This window comes from Pleurodeles waltl, chromosome 10 (assembly GCF_031143425.1).
Source record: "Pleurodeles waltl isolate 20211129_DDA chromosome 10, aPleWal1.hap1.20221129, whole genome shotgun sequence".
In the NCBI taxonomy this organism is placed as follows: Eukaryota; Metazoa; Chordata; class Amphibia; order Caudata; family Salamandridae; genus Pleurodeles; species Pleurodeles waltl.
Window position 1 is genome coordinate 995,162,269 of NC_090449.1, and position 19,125 is coordinate 995,181,393.

Genomic DNA, 19,125 nt, shown 5'->3' on the forward strand with positions numbered 1-19,125 from the left:
GTGATCAACAATGGCCTGCATATTGTTGGAGTGGGTGTGCTTTCTGTTACAGTATAGGTGCTCGGTTGCAGCAGGTGGTACAATCCAGACATGTGTGCAGTCAATGGCACCAAGCACGTGCGGGAAGCCATTTATTTGGTAAAACCCCTGTTTGGTCTCCTGCTGCTTCTGCTGTGTTGGGGAAGCTGATGTGGTAGGGTGTGAGGGAGATGATGGCATCAAGAACCTTTGGAAGGAAGGCAGAGAATGAGGGCTGTGAGACCCCAGCAACCAGGGAATCCGTAGTTTTAAATGAGCCACTTGCCAACATGTGCAGGACAGCTAGCAACTTGGTATAAATATGGTGGAATAATGTGGGGTATCTGCAGGCTGACTGTTAACTGTGGCTCAATTTGGCACAGCAGCTGCTGTATGGCTTGCCAGTTGAGTCTGTACCTCTGGATAATATCTTGTTCCCTGACACCCAGGAGGGTTGTCTTGGTCCTGAATAGCCTCTCCTGCCTTCTGCATTGACTTTTGTGTCCATGTTGGTGTGGTGGTAGCTGCTGCTGTTGGTCCTGTGCTCTGCATCGTCTGGCATGCTTCATGAGTAGCACCTCCATGTCGTCCTTCTTGAGCAATGATGTTGCTTGTGTGAGTTTTCCTTAGTAGTGGTGTTTCCCCATTTTAATGCCTGCCCTGACCCAGGCTTTAAAATGTGACGCAAATCGGGCTTTGTGCCATTTTTCGGGTCCGCTTCCCAGCCGTGCGTCATTTTTGCCCAGTTGGATAAATATAGCGCACGGGTGCTTGAGTCATTTTTTGGGATGGGAACGCCTACCTTGCATCTCATTGACGCAAGGCGGTTTCACCCATCCAGAAAATGATACAAACTCTGAAATTTTGACCCTAGACAGGTCTAGCATCAAAATATAAATATGGTGTTAAGTTTTCATCAGATTAGCGTAAAAAAAAATGAAGTTAATCCGGCGCAAAGAGAGTACAAATATGGACCTTAGTGAGCTAAAATCACAAGAAATCAGGGTTTATAGAGCTCAACTACTTACCCGCATGGGTTCCAAGGTGCTAAGGGAGTTTGTCCTCTGAGTTTCAGTTGAAGAGCCAGGTTTTAATGTCCTTTGTGAATTAAGGATGCAATGGTGGCTGCCTGAGGTCCAGGGGCAGGGTGTTCCAGCTCTTTACTGAGAGGTAGGCAAAGTAACTTCTACCACCTGAGGTCTTCTGTATGCAGGGTATGGTGGCTAGTGCTTGTTGAGTGGAGTTGGGCGATAATACACTAGGAAATAGTAGGGCAGGTAGCAGCATAACTTTGGCATGCATAACTGCATTAGAGTAACATATAACAGCATAACTCTCTAGGGCAGAGGTCTTCAATCTGCGTGGCATGACCCCCACAGGGGCTGCGGTATCATGGGAAGGGGGATGTGCATTCACCAGATTCACTTCTGATTTGAATCCAAAATGTTTTCTCTTCATTTTGAAAAAATACAACTATCCTAGGACGGTTAATTCCGAAAGTTAAAATGTTACTGCTGAAGTGCAGGAAGGAAGTTTCCTGTGCTGTGAAGCTGAAGCCAATCATTAAGCTAACCTAACCTAGCCTTCAAGCCAGGGTGTCTGCTGGCCTGAAAGAAATACATTTATGTACTATGAGTTAATCTGCAAATGTAAAGAGTGCTTGGAGCTGGTACTGGCTTTAATTGATTGAATCACTAGAAGCCTTGTGATGAGAAAAATTTAGGGGGTGATTACGATTTTAGCAGACAGTATTCACCGTCTTCTGAAATTCCGATGAGGAGGTTGCTGCCACACAGGCTACCTCTCCGCCAGCCCCATGAAGAGTTTCCCGCTAGTTTGGAAGGCAGAAACTGTGGTTTCCGCCCACCAGCATAGCGGGAAACAGGCTACAGCATTGTCACTGCCTTGTAATCCAGCTGGCGGCAATCCTGTGGTCCACAGGGTGAACCAGCACCCTCGTAATGTTCACTCTCTGCATTCCAAGTGCATGGGCAGTGCAGGGGCTTCCCTGTGGCCCCTGCACCTGTTCTCCACCAGCCTTTTCATGTCCGTGTTACCGCCATGAAAAAGCTGGCGGAGAATGAGGTTGTAATCCCCAGGGCAGCGCTGATTGCATGTCTGCCCAGGCTGATTAGGATCTCTGCCACTGCCAGACCGCCGGAATCCAAGATCATGGGGGAGCTGGCAGTTCCCTGGTGGTTCGATTTTAATGTGAGGGTCGGACTGCTGCATTGGCAGCGGTCCAGACCGCCACCGCGAGTGTGACTGGCATAAGACTGCCACACTCGTAATGAGGGCCTTAGTATCTCATTATGTGTTTGTCGGTCGGACGGGCCAACCACCAAAGTTGCAGGGTGGACACTGCCCTCATGCCGGCGGTGCCCAGTCATATTACAATGATCTCGCTGGGCTGACCTGCGGGAACATTGTATTATGACTTTCACGCTGGGCTGACTGGCAGGAACATTGCAACGGTATTGGTCTTGGCTCTTTTAAGGGAGTCGAGGCCAATACCATTGAACACCAGCACCCTCAGAATGTGCACTCTCTGCAAATCATTGCAGACAGTGCGCATTCTGAGGGTGCTGGACATGGGTTGTTCATTGGACCCTCTTTGGCCCCCTGCACTGGCTCTCTGTCAGCCTTTTCCTGGCAGGGTCGTGGGTCCTGGCCATGAAAAGGCTGCTGTAAAGTTGAGTTGTAATCAGCAAGACATTGCTGAGTGCAGCGCCGCCCTTGATGACTACAACTCAGACCATCGTCAGCCTGTTGGGAACCATGGTCCTGGTGGGGGCTGCGGCCCAACCGCCAGGGTCGTAATGTGGCAGTCAGACCACCTGGAGTGAGGCAGTCTGACCTTCACTAAGAGGCTGGCAGACTCATGACTGCCAACCTTGAAATGAGCTCCTTATTCTTTTTGAGTGGTAGTGCAAAAAGCTAATAACTGAGCTGTGAAGTGTGTGCTTTTAATTGTAATTGTATTTACATAATGCTTACTACCCTGAAGAGGTGTTGAAGGGACAGTTGTGTAAAGAAAGTGTATTACTTACAATCTGGGTATTACTAAAATCTATGGGGGTCAGTATGAGTTTGGCAGATGGAAAAATCCATCCGCCAAACTCCTGACAGGGTGGTCATCGCCTATGTGGCAACCACTCCACCAGAGTCCTTAAGAGTTTCCCGCTAGGTCGGTGGGTGGAAACCTATGTTTCTGCACACTGGCCTAGTGGGAAACAGACTACAGCATTGTCATCGGCTCATGGTCGAGCCGAGCACTCTCACAATTTTCACTGTCTACACAGCAGACAGTGAATATTGCAATGGTGCTGGGCGGGGTGGCTCCTGCATTGCCCATGCACTTGGCATGGGCAGTCCAGGGGCCCCTTGGTGGCCCCTTGCACCTGTTCTCCACCAGCATTTTCATGGCAGTGAGACCACCAAGAAAAGGCTGGCGGAGAACAAGGTTGTAATCCTTGGGCAGCGATGCTTGGAGCACTGCTCTGACGGATTACGATCTTCGCCACCTCCAGACTGCCAGGATCCAAAATCCTGGCAGGGCAGGTAGTTCCCTGGTTGTCTGACCACCAAGGTTTTGTTGTGGTGGTCGGACCGTTCCATTGGCGGGGGTCCAGACCACCACTGCGAGTGTGGCGGTCAATAAACTGCTACACTAGTAATGAGCCCCTATATTTTGAAAACAGCATTTCATTGTTAAAAGTTTTGCATACTTTGTAGTAGTCTATCTTATACTGTGTGTAATGAAAGTATAAAATAACGACATATATTCACAGTGCTTTCTATCACAAGCTGTGACCTCGTAGCACTAAAAATACACTTCACTATTCTCCATTGCACCAACCAAGATTTAATTCTGTGGCTGTCTGGTTATGAACAGACATCTGCAGCGCACTAACTAATGAAGGTTTAATAATGTACTAGTATGCATTTCGCACTATGTAACAACCTTTTTCTTTAATTTTCATTTAAGTTGCCTATTATTTTATATGTAACTCTCTGATGGTGAAAGACCTAAAAACTGAAGTCAACAACAGCAGCTAACTAATATAACCAGGGGTCAGTTTTTGCTACAACAGAAGTGCCTGTTTTCATAATGTTAAAAATAAAAACCTTTTTAGAAAAATAATGTGAAAGACGATTAAGGAACCACTTCTTCCCCTGGAATTAAGGAAAACATCCTACTTGGACCTTACAGTTTATCGTTCATAATTGTAAATGGTATGTTTTAATTATGATGAATGATGTTCAGCAACCTCCAGTTCCATGCAGCTGTAAAAGCCAAACCATCAGCATCCCATGAAATACAGTATGGTTCTACTTGGATGCTCTACACTACAGTTGCGGCCCATGCATTACAGCCATCATATCCAGGACTACTGGAATTATGTAACTGTGCAGCAGCTGTGATGTTTTCATAATTATAGATTTGCCGCATTCAGCACATAATCTATCATCTGCTGCATAATATGCTGATTTTAACAAAAAAAATGTTTATGGCCCAAATGGTTTAAAAGTAAATAAAAAGCAGTCACACATGTTGCTGTGTAGGAGAAAGCCCTTTGCAAAGCTGGACAGTTCTCCTTTTTGTTGCTTATTGCTATATTATGGTGTTAAACAGGGACTAATGGGGTGCAACCACAGATTAACCATCTCTCTGGAGAAAAACAGGCACGCCCATCACATTAGTTCAGAAAAGTGTTATCTTCCAAATAAGTGTCGTCAAATTTTGTATTGTTTGTGAAATATAAAGTACCATTGTGCATTTTTCGGTGATCCTCTTTGGAGACTTATTGTTTGAACTGTGTGATAACACTCTGACACAGAACCAACCACAGTCACCCACTAACCTTCGGTTTGCTAAACACTATTTAATATAATTTCCCCATTGTAAAACCATGGGAACTGGGGGTGTTGATGGTTGGCGATGTTTGTTGGTGAAGAGAAGCACTGTGTCTAGAACTTTTTATCAGGAGGGGGTCTTTACACCTGAAAAATGTTGGCAGGGGTGTTTTGGCATCAACATTTTTTAAGACCTCTGCCCTAGTGTAACACATGAATTTGTGGGTAGCTGGACAAGCTATGTTTTATCGCTGGAGATTTTAAGGAGTTTCCGTGTTTTTGTCAAAATGACGTCTTTATATCGCTATGTATATTTTAAGAAAACAACGTTTTCCATATTCGTTTGCACTGGACATTGAGGAAATGTGCAAATTTCATCTAGGCATTCATACTAGATTGACAATATTACTGTAGTCATTCAAACTCCCACATCAATTCTGATGAGTTCAACTGGAAATATTTCAAGGAATTCATTTAAAAGTCTCTAAATCCATCTAATTGAAAGAGCTCAGGTATGTCCATACCTTCGGTAAGATGATTTTCAAATATCAAATAAACTGCTTCAGAGATTTCATGTCACATTAATAATTTTCAAGATCATTTGGTAATCCCTCTAAGAATTTGAAATGCATGTCTCCATCAAAGAATTATTGTAGTCACATTAAAGTATTTCTATATAAAATATCTGATATACTTTTGTATGCCAGAAGCTGTACTAGATCGAATTTCTTTCTGTGAACAGTCAGCTTCATTTAATACTTCTTATTTCAGTGAAACTATAACCAAACAGGCAGATCAAAACAAGCACATTATATAATATTTACATGATTCAATAATTTTGAAAACAGTCAGCTAATTAATTGTAAAACTATCGGAGCAGATCATCAATAAAACTTGCCCTTTCCTTAGTTGAAAGGCATACACAAGTCCAAAATCCTAACAAATGAAACCAAGACTAAAACAAACCTACTGAAAAAAGATAAAGTGCACTAAGATGTGTTATGAACTATGGTCACAAGGGTGCAAATCTAAAGATTCAAGAGGAATACAGCATTTTAGAAATGTTAACATATATTGCATGATTCTCGTCCTATATCTAACATGTGTGTTCTGAGTCATTTTCAGTATCAGCAAGTATCTGAGTGATGGTTTAGATAACAAACTACAGTTCTGGCTAAAACATTCGTTTTCTAAAAGCATTTCTGAATGACCTTTTTTTCCTAGTGGTCCACTAGTCATGAGCATTCCTGGTCTACTTTATTTGAATTATATGTCTGACATATTTAAGCCATGTGATTCTTAAATGAATATTGAAGCTGAAATAATTCACTATATTTTCTCAGTGTAAAGAACTAGCCCAAATAGAATACCATAAAACATTGATGACAGTTTGATAGCATATTTTAAGTAGCTCCTGCTCTTCATGTAATTAAAAGTGACATGTGTATTGTGTAGCACTGAAATGTTGTATGTGAAACCTGTTCTTGACTTGGAAGTGCTTTGTGTAAACAAATTCCCAAATGCTAGTTCTATAGCATGTTGACTAAATGCATTTACTTTAGTTGATGTTCAGTTTAAACATAAAGGACTTGTTCCCAAACCAGCTGCAAAACACCACTGGGACTGTACACATTTGAATTTCCTTCAATGTAGCAAATTGCATCAGCAATGAGAGTTGTCAATATTATTCCAAAATAAGAAAAGATATACCTTTGTGTAATATGTATGACTACCTAGTAATACCTGGTAATAGTGAACAATTTATTTATGAGTTAAGAAGTATTCAGTAATGAGAAGGATGGTGACGTAGGCTGGATATGGAGCAAGAGGCATTGAGAAATTAAAATTAGGAGAAAAAGGATAAGATAAGGTAGAAGATACAGAGAACACGAATACTGACCCTTAAGAGGAATATATGGAGTGCAATGATTCTCCAACTGGTAGAAAAATTAGAAAATAAAAAACTTTTTCAGTGTGAGCAGTGCTTCCATAATCTGTTTCAGAAGTAGAGGATTTTTTATAGGAATTTGACCGATTTAAACAAAGAATTTTGCCAGATATTATTTTGTATTTTTTCCAAATCCTAGCTTAGATGAATGAGAAGGAGTGCAAAATCCTATGACATGGAAAGAATGCATACCATTTTATAAAACACATCAAAATGTGTTAGGTTTGGCTTGCCATCTATTTAGAAAGTACCCACATAGGATAAAACTTCCAAAAATACCTATCTATCTCTACAATGTGTAAGAGGACCAAGATGGCTATTTAGTTAAAAGTATTGTTCCTGTCTGTCCTTGTCCCTGACTACTATTTAGAAGGTAGCCACATTGGAGTTAACTTCAAAATAATACCTAACCATCTCTAATCTGAAGAAGAGGATCAAACCAGCCATTTAATTAAAATGATTACTTCTGTCTGAACACTGTGAACATCATTGGGGCATCCAGAGAAGTAGTGGCTGCTGGTGTAAGTGCAAAGTGATGGGGTTAAAATGCCAGATCAAAGTTGAATGAATGAGCAAATGTATTTGACAGAGAGAATATATGTTGACCTTTAAAGGAGGCTGGCATAAGGCATTAGGAAGTAGGGACTTGAGAATACACAGCCAGGGTCTGATATTTCACTAAAAATAGAATCAAAATGTGTCAAATGTAGCTTGCCAACTATCTTGAAAAGAGCCAAAGAGAGTATATGACATAGCTCCAAAAAATAACTAACTTTTTAGTGCTTTTAAAGACAACACAGGTGGCCATTTTCTAGATCTATTGTCACTGCACGGGTTTTGTAAACATGATGCAGTTGTGGATAATGGATTTTAAAATGGTAGCATCAAATCAAAATAGAATGAGTGACTGTAGGAGGATGGCCTGGCTTGTAGTGGGTACCTTATGGTACTTAGGGAGTCATTCCGATCCCGGCGGTCAAGGACCGCCGGGGCCGGGGATGCGGGAGCACCGCCAACAGGCTGGCGGTGCTCCTCAGGACATTCTGACTGCGGCGGTTCAGCCGCGGTCAGAACAGGAAAACCGGCGGTCTCCCGCCGGTTTTCCGCTGTCCTGCAGAATCCTCCATGGGGATTCTGACACCCCATACCGCCATCCTGTTCCTGGCGGGTCGCCCGCCAGGAACAGGATGGCGGTATGGGGTGTTGTGGGGCCCCCCGTAAGAGGGCCCCACTTTGTATATCAGTGTCTGCTTTGCAGACACTGAAATACGTGACGGGTGCCACTGCACCCGTCGCACATACCCACTCCGCCGGCTCCATTCGGAGCTGGCTTCCTCGGGGGGAGGGGTTTCCCGCTGAGCTGGCGGGCGGCCTTCTGGAGGTCGCCCGCCAGCCCAGCGGGAAAGCCAGAATGGCCTCCGCGGTCTTTCGACCGCGGAGCGGCCATATGGCGGCTCCCTCCAGGCGGGCGGCTCCCGCCGCCCGTCAGAATGACCCCCTTACACCTTGTGCCAGGTCTGGTTATCCCTTATTAGTAGATTAGTAGTGTTGTAGCAGCTTAGGCTGATAGATGTAGCTATAGCAGAGCAGCTTAGGCTGAACTAGGAGACATGCAAATCTCCTTCTATACCATTTATTCATAAAGTACAATATCATAAGAATCACAATACTCAGAGTTACTAAAAATAAAGGTACTTTATTTTAATGACAATGTGCCAAAATATCTCAGAGGATACCCTCCCTTAGGAGGTAAGTAAAATACACAACATATACACACAAACCAAAATCAGGTAAGTAAACAGTTAGAAAAGTAGTGCAAACACTATAGAATACAATGGGATGCAATAGGCCTAGGGGCAATACAAACCGTATACTAAGAAAGCAGAATGCGAACCACTTAGGAACCCAGGCAGTGTAGTGTGTAGAGGGTTGCTGGGAGTGTAAGAAAACACTAAGGGTGTCCAAGATACCCCACCCCAACACCCTGAAAAGTAGGAGTAAAGTTACCCAACTTCCCCAGAAGCACACTAAAGTCGTGATAGGAGATTCTGCAATGACAACAACTGACTGCAAAGCATTGAAGACAGATTCCTGGACCTGAGGACCTGTAAAGGGAGGGGACCAAGTCCAAGAGTCACGAAAGTGTCCAGGGGGGCAGGAGCCCACTAAACCCCGGATGAAGGTGCAAAATGTCTCCGGATGGAAGAAGCTGAAGATTCTGCAACAACGGAAGATGCCAGGAACTTCTCCTTTGCACAGAAGATGTCCCACGGAGTGCTGGAGGATGCAGAGATGTTTTCACACAGAAAGACTGCAAACAAGCCTTGCTAGCTGCAAAGGTCGCAGTTGAAGAAAATGGGTGCTGGCCGGGCCCAGGAAGGACCAGGAGGTCACCCCTTGGAGGAGGAGACAGAGGGAACCGCTCAGCTGTACAGAGAGCCCATGCAGAAGCAGGCAGCACCTGCAGAAGCACTTGACCAGTCGTTCAAGAAATCTGAGCATGGTGGTTGTCTCAACACTACAAAGGAGGGTCCCACGAAGCCGGTGGTGAACTCAGCGAGTTGAGCAATGTAGGACAGAGTGCTGGGGACCTGGCTATGCTGTGCATGCCGGATTCCTTGCAAAAGTGCACAGAAGCCCTAGCAGCTGCAGATTACGCAGTACACAGGATTACTGTCTGGCATGGGGAGGCAAAGACTTACCTCCACCAAATTTGGACAGATGGACCACTGGACTGTCAGGGTCACTTGGATCCAGCGTTAGCAGGGGGAAGATTCCGCGACCCACGGGAGATTTCTTCTTGGCTTCCAGTGCAGGGTTAAGGCAGACAGCCCTCAGAGCACGCACCACCAGGAAACAGTCGAGAAAGCCAGCAGGATTAGGCGCTACAATGTTGCTGGTAGTCATCTTGCTACTTTGTTGCGGTTTTGCAGGTGTCCTGGAGCAGTCAGCGGTCGATCCTTGGCAGAAGTCGAAGAGGGAGATGCAGAGGAACTCTGGTGAGCTCTTGCATTCATTATCTGAAGAGAAACCCACAGGAGAGACCCTAAATAGCCCTCAGAGGAGGATTGGCCACCTAACCAGGTAAGCACCTATCAGGAGGGGTCCCTGACATCACCTGCTGGCACTGGCCACTCAGAGGCCTCCATTGCGCCCTCACACCTCTGCATTCAAGATGGCAGAAGTCTGTCACACACTGGAGGAGCTCAGGGCACCACCCCTGGGGTGGTGATGGACAGGGGAGTGGTCACTCCCCTTTTCTTTGTCTGGTTTGGCGCCAGAGCAGGGGCTGGGGGATCCCTGAACCGTTGTAGACTGTCTTATGGAAGGAGGACACCATCTGTGCCCTTCAAAGCATTTCCAGATGCTGGGGGAGGCTACTCCTCCCCAGCCCTTAACACTTATTTCAAAAGGGAGAGGGTGTAACACCCTTTCTCAGAGGAAATCCTTTGTTCTGCCTTCCTGGGACTGGGCTGCCCAGACCCCAGGAGGGCAGAAGCCTGTCTGTAGGTTGGCAGCAGCAGTAGCTGCAGTTAAAACCCCAGAGAGCTAGTTTGGCAGTACCCAGGGTCCATGCTGGAGCCCCGGGGATGCATAGGATTGGCACCCCAATACCAGATTGGCATGGGGGGACAATTCCATGATCTTAGACATGTTACATGGCCATATTCGGAGTTACCATTGTGAAGCTACATATAGGTATTGACCTATATGTAGTGCACGCGTGTAATGGTGTCCCCGCACTCTCAAAGTCTTGGGAAATTGCCCTGAAAAATGTGGGGGCACCTTGGCTAGTGCCAAGGTGCCCTCACACTTTGCACCTAACCTTCACTAAGTGAGGGTTAGACATATAGGTGACTTATAAGTTACTTAAGTGCAGTGTAAAATGACTCTGAAATAACGTGGACATTATTTCACACAGGCTGCAGAGGCAGTACTGTTTAACATTGGTATGAGCCCCCCATGGGTGGCAAAAGAAATGCTGCAGCCCATAGGGATCTCCTGGAACCCCAATACCCTGGGTACCTAGGGGTGTTCCAGTGTGCCAATCAGAATTGGTAAAAATGGTCACTAGCCTGCAATTTTAAAAGCAGAGAGAACATAAGCACTGAGGTTCTGGTTAGCAGAGTGACACAGTTAGGCACCACACAGGGAACACATTTAGGCCACAAACTATGAGCACTGTGGTCCTGGCTAGCAGGATCCCAGTGAGACAGGCAAAAACAAAATGACACACAAGTAAAAGTGGGGGTAATATGCCAGGCAAGATGGTTCTTTCCTACAGTGACCAAGTCTCTTTCATAGAGAGAAGACATCTTAAATGCTGAAGGAGACTGGTGTGAGGCATTAGGCTAGGAAGAGTTGAGAAAGTTCAACCAGTGTCTAATATTTTATTAAAACCATAATCAAACAGTGTTATGTTTTCCTTCCTCACCAAATATCCAGAAATGATCACAGAGAATACAGAATTTAGCTATTAAAAAAAAACTAACCTTCTCTGTAGTACGTAACAGCATCAAGGTGGCCATTGAGTTAGAAGTGTTCTGCTCCACAGGCATTGTATATATCCTCTATAATCATGAGGAGCATTGCTGCAGTGGAGACTGGTGGATTTTAAAGTGGTGGCAGGAAAAGTTCAAATCAAAGTTGAATGAGTGTGCAAGCCTCTTTGATAGACTTTGGACAACTCAGACTTTGAAGGAGTTTGGTTTGGGCCCTTAGGCCAGGAAAGAGCTGAGAATGTGCAGCCAGTATGGCAAGATGAACTGTAAATCCAACTTTGCACGGAATGGGAAAATAACCAGAGAGGTTAGACTGCTTACTGTCCCATAACAAAGGGTTTCCATGATTGTCAATTTGAACTCATTCCAGATAGCGAGATTATTATTTTTGTTTGGATGGCCAAATGTGGTCTGGGAGTGGGGTGTGTTAGTCTAGCTCCTACTTCATGTTTGTAATTTTTAGAAGAGTATTACAAAGTAAATGTCTCTTGTCTTATGAGTGTCCTGGTGGGTTGTTGGCAGATTTAGGACGTAAACTAATGTTGGTGTTCTCTAGTTGAGACTTGGTTTGATAATTAATGTATTTGCATGTTTTACTTTTAACATTATTTGTGATGGGACCTGGTTTATTTCTCCACTTCCACTAGGCATCATTGAATGACTTTTCTTTGACATTTAGAGGGTAAGGATCATTTAGTAATCCCTATTGACGCTGTTTCTTAGAAGGGAAAGTATTTCACAGGTGATGGTCAATTTCATGTGTCATTACGTAACTATCATATTTGGGTCGTATTAAGGGCTGTGGGTGTAAGACGTATTGTTATCAGTGAATCATTTTCATGTGATTGATATGTGTGATGTCTGTTTACAGCCCTGACAAGTTTCTCAGGTTCATGCATGACGAGCTGCTCAAGCCTAGATTTTTCCTGTGTATTATGGGATTTACATAGTGATTTGTATGATTATAAAACCAGTACTTCAAGTCCTAGAATGCAAAGAATATAACTGGACTGGACAGACAGACCCAGGCATGTAGGAGGGAAACTTGGCAGTGAATTGTTTAAGGCCCTTTATTGCTCCTATGACATTTCAGCCTGAATGCAGTTTTAAACTGCCAATTCGACTTGGCAATCACCCCCATGCCAAGCAACCCCTAAGGTAGGCCCTTGGTAGCCCATAGAACAAGGTGCATTGCAAATAAAAGCTTAGACATGTACTTTTAAGTTTTACATATCCTGGTAGTGAAAAACACCTAAAATAAGTGTTTACTAATGTGACACCTATGTTTCCAATAGGATAACATTGGGCTCCTTATTTCATTCAGGGCCTGATTTCGAGTTTGGTGGTCAAACTGCCAGACAGCTGCGGCAGCGGTCTGAGAAAGACCGCCCTATTACGATGTATGCAGGTGGTGGCCTGCAATCTTGGTAATTCACATTCCGTCACCATCATGGCTGACGAGAACCACCGAGCCTATTGCAAAAACACAGGTGGTCATTCCAACCCTGGCGGTCGGTGTTAAACCAGCGGCCAAACCGCAAACAGGCTGGCGGGAAAAAAAATGGAATTCCGACCCTGTCGGAAACCGCCAACAGAGACCGCCACATTACCACACCGCCCGCCACGGCGGCACAAACAAACAGCGCGGCGGTCACCGCCAACAGACAGGCGGGAGACAATGTACCGCCCACTGTATCACAACCTACCAATCCGCCACCTTTTCCGGGGCGGTAGCCCCGCCGATAAAAACACGGCAAAAACAGCCATTTCGAAGGGAAAACGCTCACCTCCATACAGCCCACGAGGAATAAGGACAGCATGGAACCCAAACTCCGCATACTCCCAGCGATTGTGTTCCTACTCCTCTACCAGGAGCACGAACGCCAGCGCAGAAGACAACGGTGAGTACTGCACCTACGACATAGGGGAGGGGGGTGGAGAAAATATTACGGGTACACACATACGCGACACACCCACCCTCACCCTCACCCACTACAAGACACACATCAATGCGTATCAACACATCAGAGTGACACCCCCAAACCCCCCGGAAGAATGCAAACAGAAAAGGAAATGATTCTAAACATAGGAATATATTGTATTACTGGCTTAAAAATATAATTCTACATCAAAAACTGTTATATACATAAATGTACAAGTCCGAGCATTGTAGCATGTATTGTCCGTGGACCACTGGGCCCAAATCACATGGGCAAAGCCCACACAAGATACCTGACTCCAATGGAGAGAACACTGCAGGGGCATCAGATAGCAAAACTACAGGCACCTCAGGAGGAAGGGAAGGGGGGGCACCTCAGCCAGATGAGTTCACGACGCCAGATCCACGAGGGGCCTCCATGGCCACTGTTCAATCCTGGGGAGTGCAAAGCACAGTCTCTCAAGTCCGGACAGTGGCTGGGTTGCCCACTGTTCAATCCTGGGGAGTGCAAAGCCACAGTTTCTCAAGTCTCTACAGTGGGTGGGTTGCCCACTGTTACATCCTGGGGAGTACAAAGCCACAGTCGCTCAAGTTTCACAAGTGGGTGGATTGCCCACTGTTCAATCCTGGCGAGTGCAAAGCCACAGTCTCACAAGTGGATAACAGTCTCCACTGGTTCTGGGTGGGGCCTGGTGCCCAGACTGCTTCGTGCAGCCCTGCCCGACTAAGATGCAGGCCAGCCCCTGGCGCTCATGGTTCAGCGGTGCTTGAGACGGCGGTGCCCAGTTCAGCGGTGCTTGAGATGAAGGGCCCAGTTCAGCGGTGCTAGAGACGGCGGTGCCCAGTTCAGCTGTGCTTGAGATGAAGAGCCCAGTTCAGCGGTGCTTGAGATGAAGGGCCCAGTTCAGCCGTGCTTGAGATGAAGGGCCCAGTTCAGCAGTGCTTGAGACGGCGGTGCCCAGTTCAGCGGTGCTTGAGATGAAGGGCCCAGTTCAGCGGTGCTTGAGACGGCGGTGCCCAGTTCAGCGGTGCTTGAGATGACGGGCCCAGTTCAGCGGTGCTTGAGAGGGCGGTGCCCAGTTCAGCGGTGCTTGAGACGGCGGTGCCCAGTTCAGCGGTGCTTGAGACGGCGGTGCCCAGTTCAGCGGTGCTTGAGACGGCGGTGCCCAGTTCAGCAGTGCTTGAGACAGCGGTGCCCAGTTCAGTGGTGCTTGAGATGAAAGGCCCAGTTCAGCGGTGCTTGAGATGAAGGGCCCAGTTCAGCGGTGCTTGAGATGAAGGGCCCAGTTCAGCGGTGCTTGAGACGGCGGTGCCCAGTTCAGCGGTGCTTGAGACGGCGGTGCCCAGTTCAGCGGTGCTTGAGATGAAGGGCCCAGTTCAGTGGTGCTTGAGATGAAGGGCCCAGTTCAGCGATGCTTGAGATGAAGGGCCCAGTTCAGCGGTGCTTGAGATGAATGGCCCAGTTCAGCAGTGCTTGAGATGAAGGGCCCAGTTCAGCGGTGCTTGAGACGGCGGTGCCAATTCAGCGGTGCTTGAGACGGCGGTGCCCAGTTCAGCGGTGCTTGAGACCGCGGTGCCCAGTTCAGCGGTGCTTGAGATGAAGGGCCCAGTTCAGCAGTGCTTGAGATGAAGGGCCCAGTTCAGCAGTGCTTGAGATGAAGGGCCCAGTTCAGCGGTGCTTGAGACGGCGGTGCCCAGTTCAGCAGTGCTTGAGACGGCGGTGCCCAGTTCAGCGGTGCTTGAGATGAAGGGCCCAGTTCAGCGGTGCTTGAGATGAAGGGCCCAGTTCAGCGGTGCTTGAGATGAAGGGCCCAGTTCAGCGGTGCTTGAGACGGCAGTGCCCAGTTCAGCTGAGCTTGAGATGAAGAGCCCAGTTCAGCGGATCTGGCCATGGCGTGGAGCTCATTTGCCACCTGTCATGTGGCTGGGGGTGCCTTCCTGCCCATCTGTCCTGTTGCTGGCGGGGCCCTCCTGGGCTGCAGTGCCGGGCATGTTGGTGGCCTCCTGCCCACCTGGTATGGGGCTGGCGGGGCCCTCCTGGCCAGCTGGGCTGATGGCGGTCTTGTCGGGCGTGCTGCCCTTCCCAGCCTTCCCTGATCGCCTGTGGCCCTTCCCCACCTTGGGCGGTGTGACAGCTGTCTCCACACCTCCTGCCGGAGCCATGGTAGGGGTTTTTGTGCCTGGTGTCTTCACCCTCTCGCACCGGCCACTGCCTATCTTTGATCGTTTCTCCGGGGGTGGGCTGCCCGTGCCTTGGCTCCGTACTGAACTGGCTGCCCTGGAGGGCGGGGGACTCCATAGTCCATGGCAGACTGTCATGACAGGGCCCGGTTTTGTGGTGGCTGAGGTGCTGACTGGTGTCCTATGACATGGATGGGGTGGGGGAGTTGGTGGAAAGAAGTTAAGTTTGGACAGGAAAAGCTTTTTAGGAGCAATGGGAGGGGTAGGTGTAGTGGGTATGGGAGTGGAGGAAGAGGATGTAGTTGTAGGAGTTTGAAGTCTGGTGTCTTTGGGTGCAGGTGCTTGGGCTGGAGGCTGTCGTGAGGTGGATGGCTGTTGGGTGGGTGGGTGGCTGCCTGCGTTTGTGTATCTTGGAAGAGGGGGTCACAAACACACTGGGAGAGGACACAGGGGACGTGTAAATGGCAGTGGGGGTGGTGACTGCACGTGTGCGGGGGTTCTGGTGTGTGTGCTGGTGATGGACGTAGTGGCTGAAGATGTTGTGCATGCAGGTGTGAGTGGAGACGTGACAGGGAGGGAGGAGGGAGACGAGGAGGAGGGGGACACAGTGGAGGCAGTGGGTGTTGGTATGTCTGTATGTGGATGTTGCTTGTGTGAATGCCTGTGTGATGTGTGGTGCTTATGTCTGCCTGAGCTTCCCTTGGGTGTTGAGGTGTGTGCAGGCTGGTCTGATGGTGTGTCTGGGATAGGCAGAGGTACAGGTGATAGGGTCTGGGTGGAGGAAGTTGGAGGTGGGGGCTAGAGACAGGGACAATGGCTGCCATCAGTGCTGAGGCCAGAGTGTTGAACGATCGCTGAAGGGCAGCCTGACCAGAATGAATGCCCTCCAGGTATGCATTACTCTGGTGCACCTCTCTTTCGACACCCTGGATGGCATTCAATATGGCAGACTGCCCAACAGTGAGCGTCCTCAGGAGGTCAATGATCTCCTCACTGAGGGCAGCAGGGGTGACTGGGGCAGGGCCTGAGGTGCCTGGGGCGAAGGAGATGCCCACCTTCCTGGGTGAGCGGGCCCGGGGCAAACGCTGAGGGGCTGCTGGGAGGGCGGTGCTGGTGCGCTGGGTGGCGGCTGTACCTGTTGTTGCGGGGGGCACAGATGTTGCCGCAACCACAAGGGAGCTCCCTTCTGAGGACGAGTCCGTGTCACTTATGTCTGCCCGAGTCCCCGCTGTGGAGCTCCCCTCGCCCTCCGTCCCACTGGTGAAATCGGAATCCGTTGCATGGCCCTCCATGGCCATGTGGGATGCAGCTCCCTCGTGCTCCGATGCCACTTCTCCTCCGCCTGATGATGCTAATGCACACATGAACAGGAAAACCACAAAAAAGGGGGGGGGAGAAAATAAAGACATGTTGAGTGCATGCATTGGTGACACCGTTGGTGGACAGGACAGACACAGAAGCCCCCTGCACTACGCCGCGCACTTGGGGTCGACTACTCAATCCGTGGGACATGGCCTACAAGCCTATGGACGACATCTGCACACATAGATGACACAGAGCCATGAATAGCTGTACTTGGCACCCTACAGATGTGGGGGGCGGGGGCACAGGGCCATGCCTTACGGAGGGGCCTAGCTTACAGAAATCGCCCTGGCCTAGGGATACCCACAGCCCTCCTACCCCACCCAGACACCTCCACTGCGCTCAAAGTCACCAGAATAAGAGTGTACTCACCCCCTTGTGTCTGCTGTGATGTCCTCATGCACCCATCCAAATCGGGGTAGGCCACCGCCAGGATCCGGAACATCAGGGGGGTCAAAGTCCGACTGGCACTCCTCCCACATTGGGAGGTCATCCCCAGCTGAGCCTCCGCCGTCTTCCTGCTCCAGCGTCGGATGTCCTCCCATCTCTTCCGGCAGTGGGTGCCCCGTCTGTGGTGGACCCCCAGGGTCCGGACGTCCTTGGCGATGGCACGCCAAAAATCAATCTTCTGGTGGGCGCTAACCTATGTGAAATATACAGGGGTAGAAAAGAGTCATCACCTTCTGCACCCTCAATGTGAGTGGCCCCCCATCCCTACCCTTGCCATGTGGCACATGCTCTCATCCGTCGTTTGATGCATGCCTCAATCGCTCCCCTCCACACCATCTTTCATCCACCCCACTCAACACAGGCATTGGCCCCTAAGCATGGCCCCAGTGTACTTACCTGTTGGTCTGGAGGACTGTAGAGTAGCGCATACTGGGGGAGGACCCCATCCATGAGTTTCTCCAATTCCTGAGCACTGAAGGCAGGGGCCCTTTCCCCAGTCACATGAGCCATGTCTCTTCCAGACCGAGGTCACAGCAGCACTTGCAGTGTAGGTCCTCTCCTGTCGAAGATCAGGTATCGAGTGATTAAGCCGATAGAAAATGGCGGTCACGCCCGCGGTGGTGCGTACCGCGACCGCCGGCGCACATCGTCATTGGCTCCTGAGACCCATAGGGTTCAATGTTAACCAATGCTGCTTAGCGCCGCGGTCTTTGACCGCCTACCGCCACGGTGTGCCACACCAGCGCATTTACCTCACATCCCATTGTCGCACTTCACAGGTCAGGCAGCCGCCATTTCAAGGGCCCACATGGCTTACTTTTTACTGCGTCACACATACCTAGGCCTTGCATCAACACTCATACAATCCATTCAATGCATTGGGAATTGTGTTTTGTGCAAGCTGTGGTTACGTACCTGTGGGTTGATTGACTCTGTGCTCGCTGTTGTCCTTCATAGGCACTGTCTGCTGGGACATGCGAGGAGATGGAGGAATCTTCACATGTACAGACCGCTGGTAGAACGGGCGACAATGGAGGAAAGACATGTCATACTGACATACAGGCTTGACTGAGCCACTATTCATGAACTGTGTGCCCAGCTGGAGCCAATGTCACCAATCCGCCAACCCACAGGGATCCCCCTCTAGTGCAGGTGCTGTCAGTACTCCATTTCTTTGCAAGTGGGTCATTTCAAACAACAGTGGCCATATCATCAGGGATGTCCCAGCCTATGTTTTCCAAGGTTTTGTCCAGAGTGTTGTCTGCCCTGCTGAAACACATGCGGAGCTACATCGTTTTCCCTGAGGTGGGGGATTTGCCTACAGTGAAGGGTGATTTCTATGCCCTTGGACATATCCCCAACATCGTAGGTGCCATTGTTGGGACCCACGTGGCTTTAGTACCCCCCAGCAGGAGTGAACAAGTGTACAGAAACAGGAAGAGTTATCATTCTATGAATGTACAGATGGTGTGTTTGGCAGACCAGTACATCTCCCATGTTAATGCTAAGTTCCCTGACTCAGTGCATGACGCGTACATCATGCGGAATAGCAGCATCCTTTGCGTGATGGGTCAACTCCAGAGGCAATGTGTGTGGCTAATTGGTGACTCGGGTTACCCCAACCTGTCATGGCTACTGACCCCAGTGAGGAATCCCAGGACAAGGGCAGAGGAACGGTACAATGAGGCCCATGGGAGAACTAGGAGGGTGATCGAGCGGACCTTCGGCCTCCTGAAGGCCAGGTTAAGGTGCCTCCATATGACAGGTGGATCCCTATTCTACTCACCAAAGAAGGTGTGCCAGATCATCGTGGCCTGCTGTATGCTTCACAACCTGGCTTTGCGACGCCAGGTGCCATTTCTGCAGGA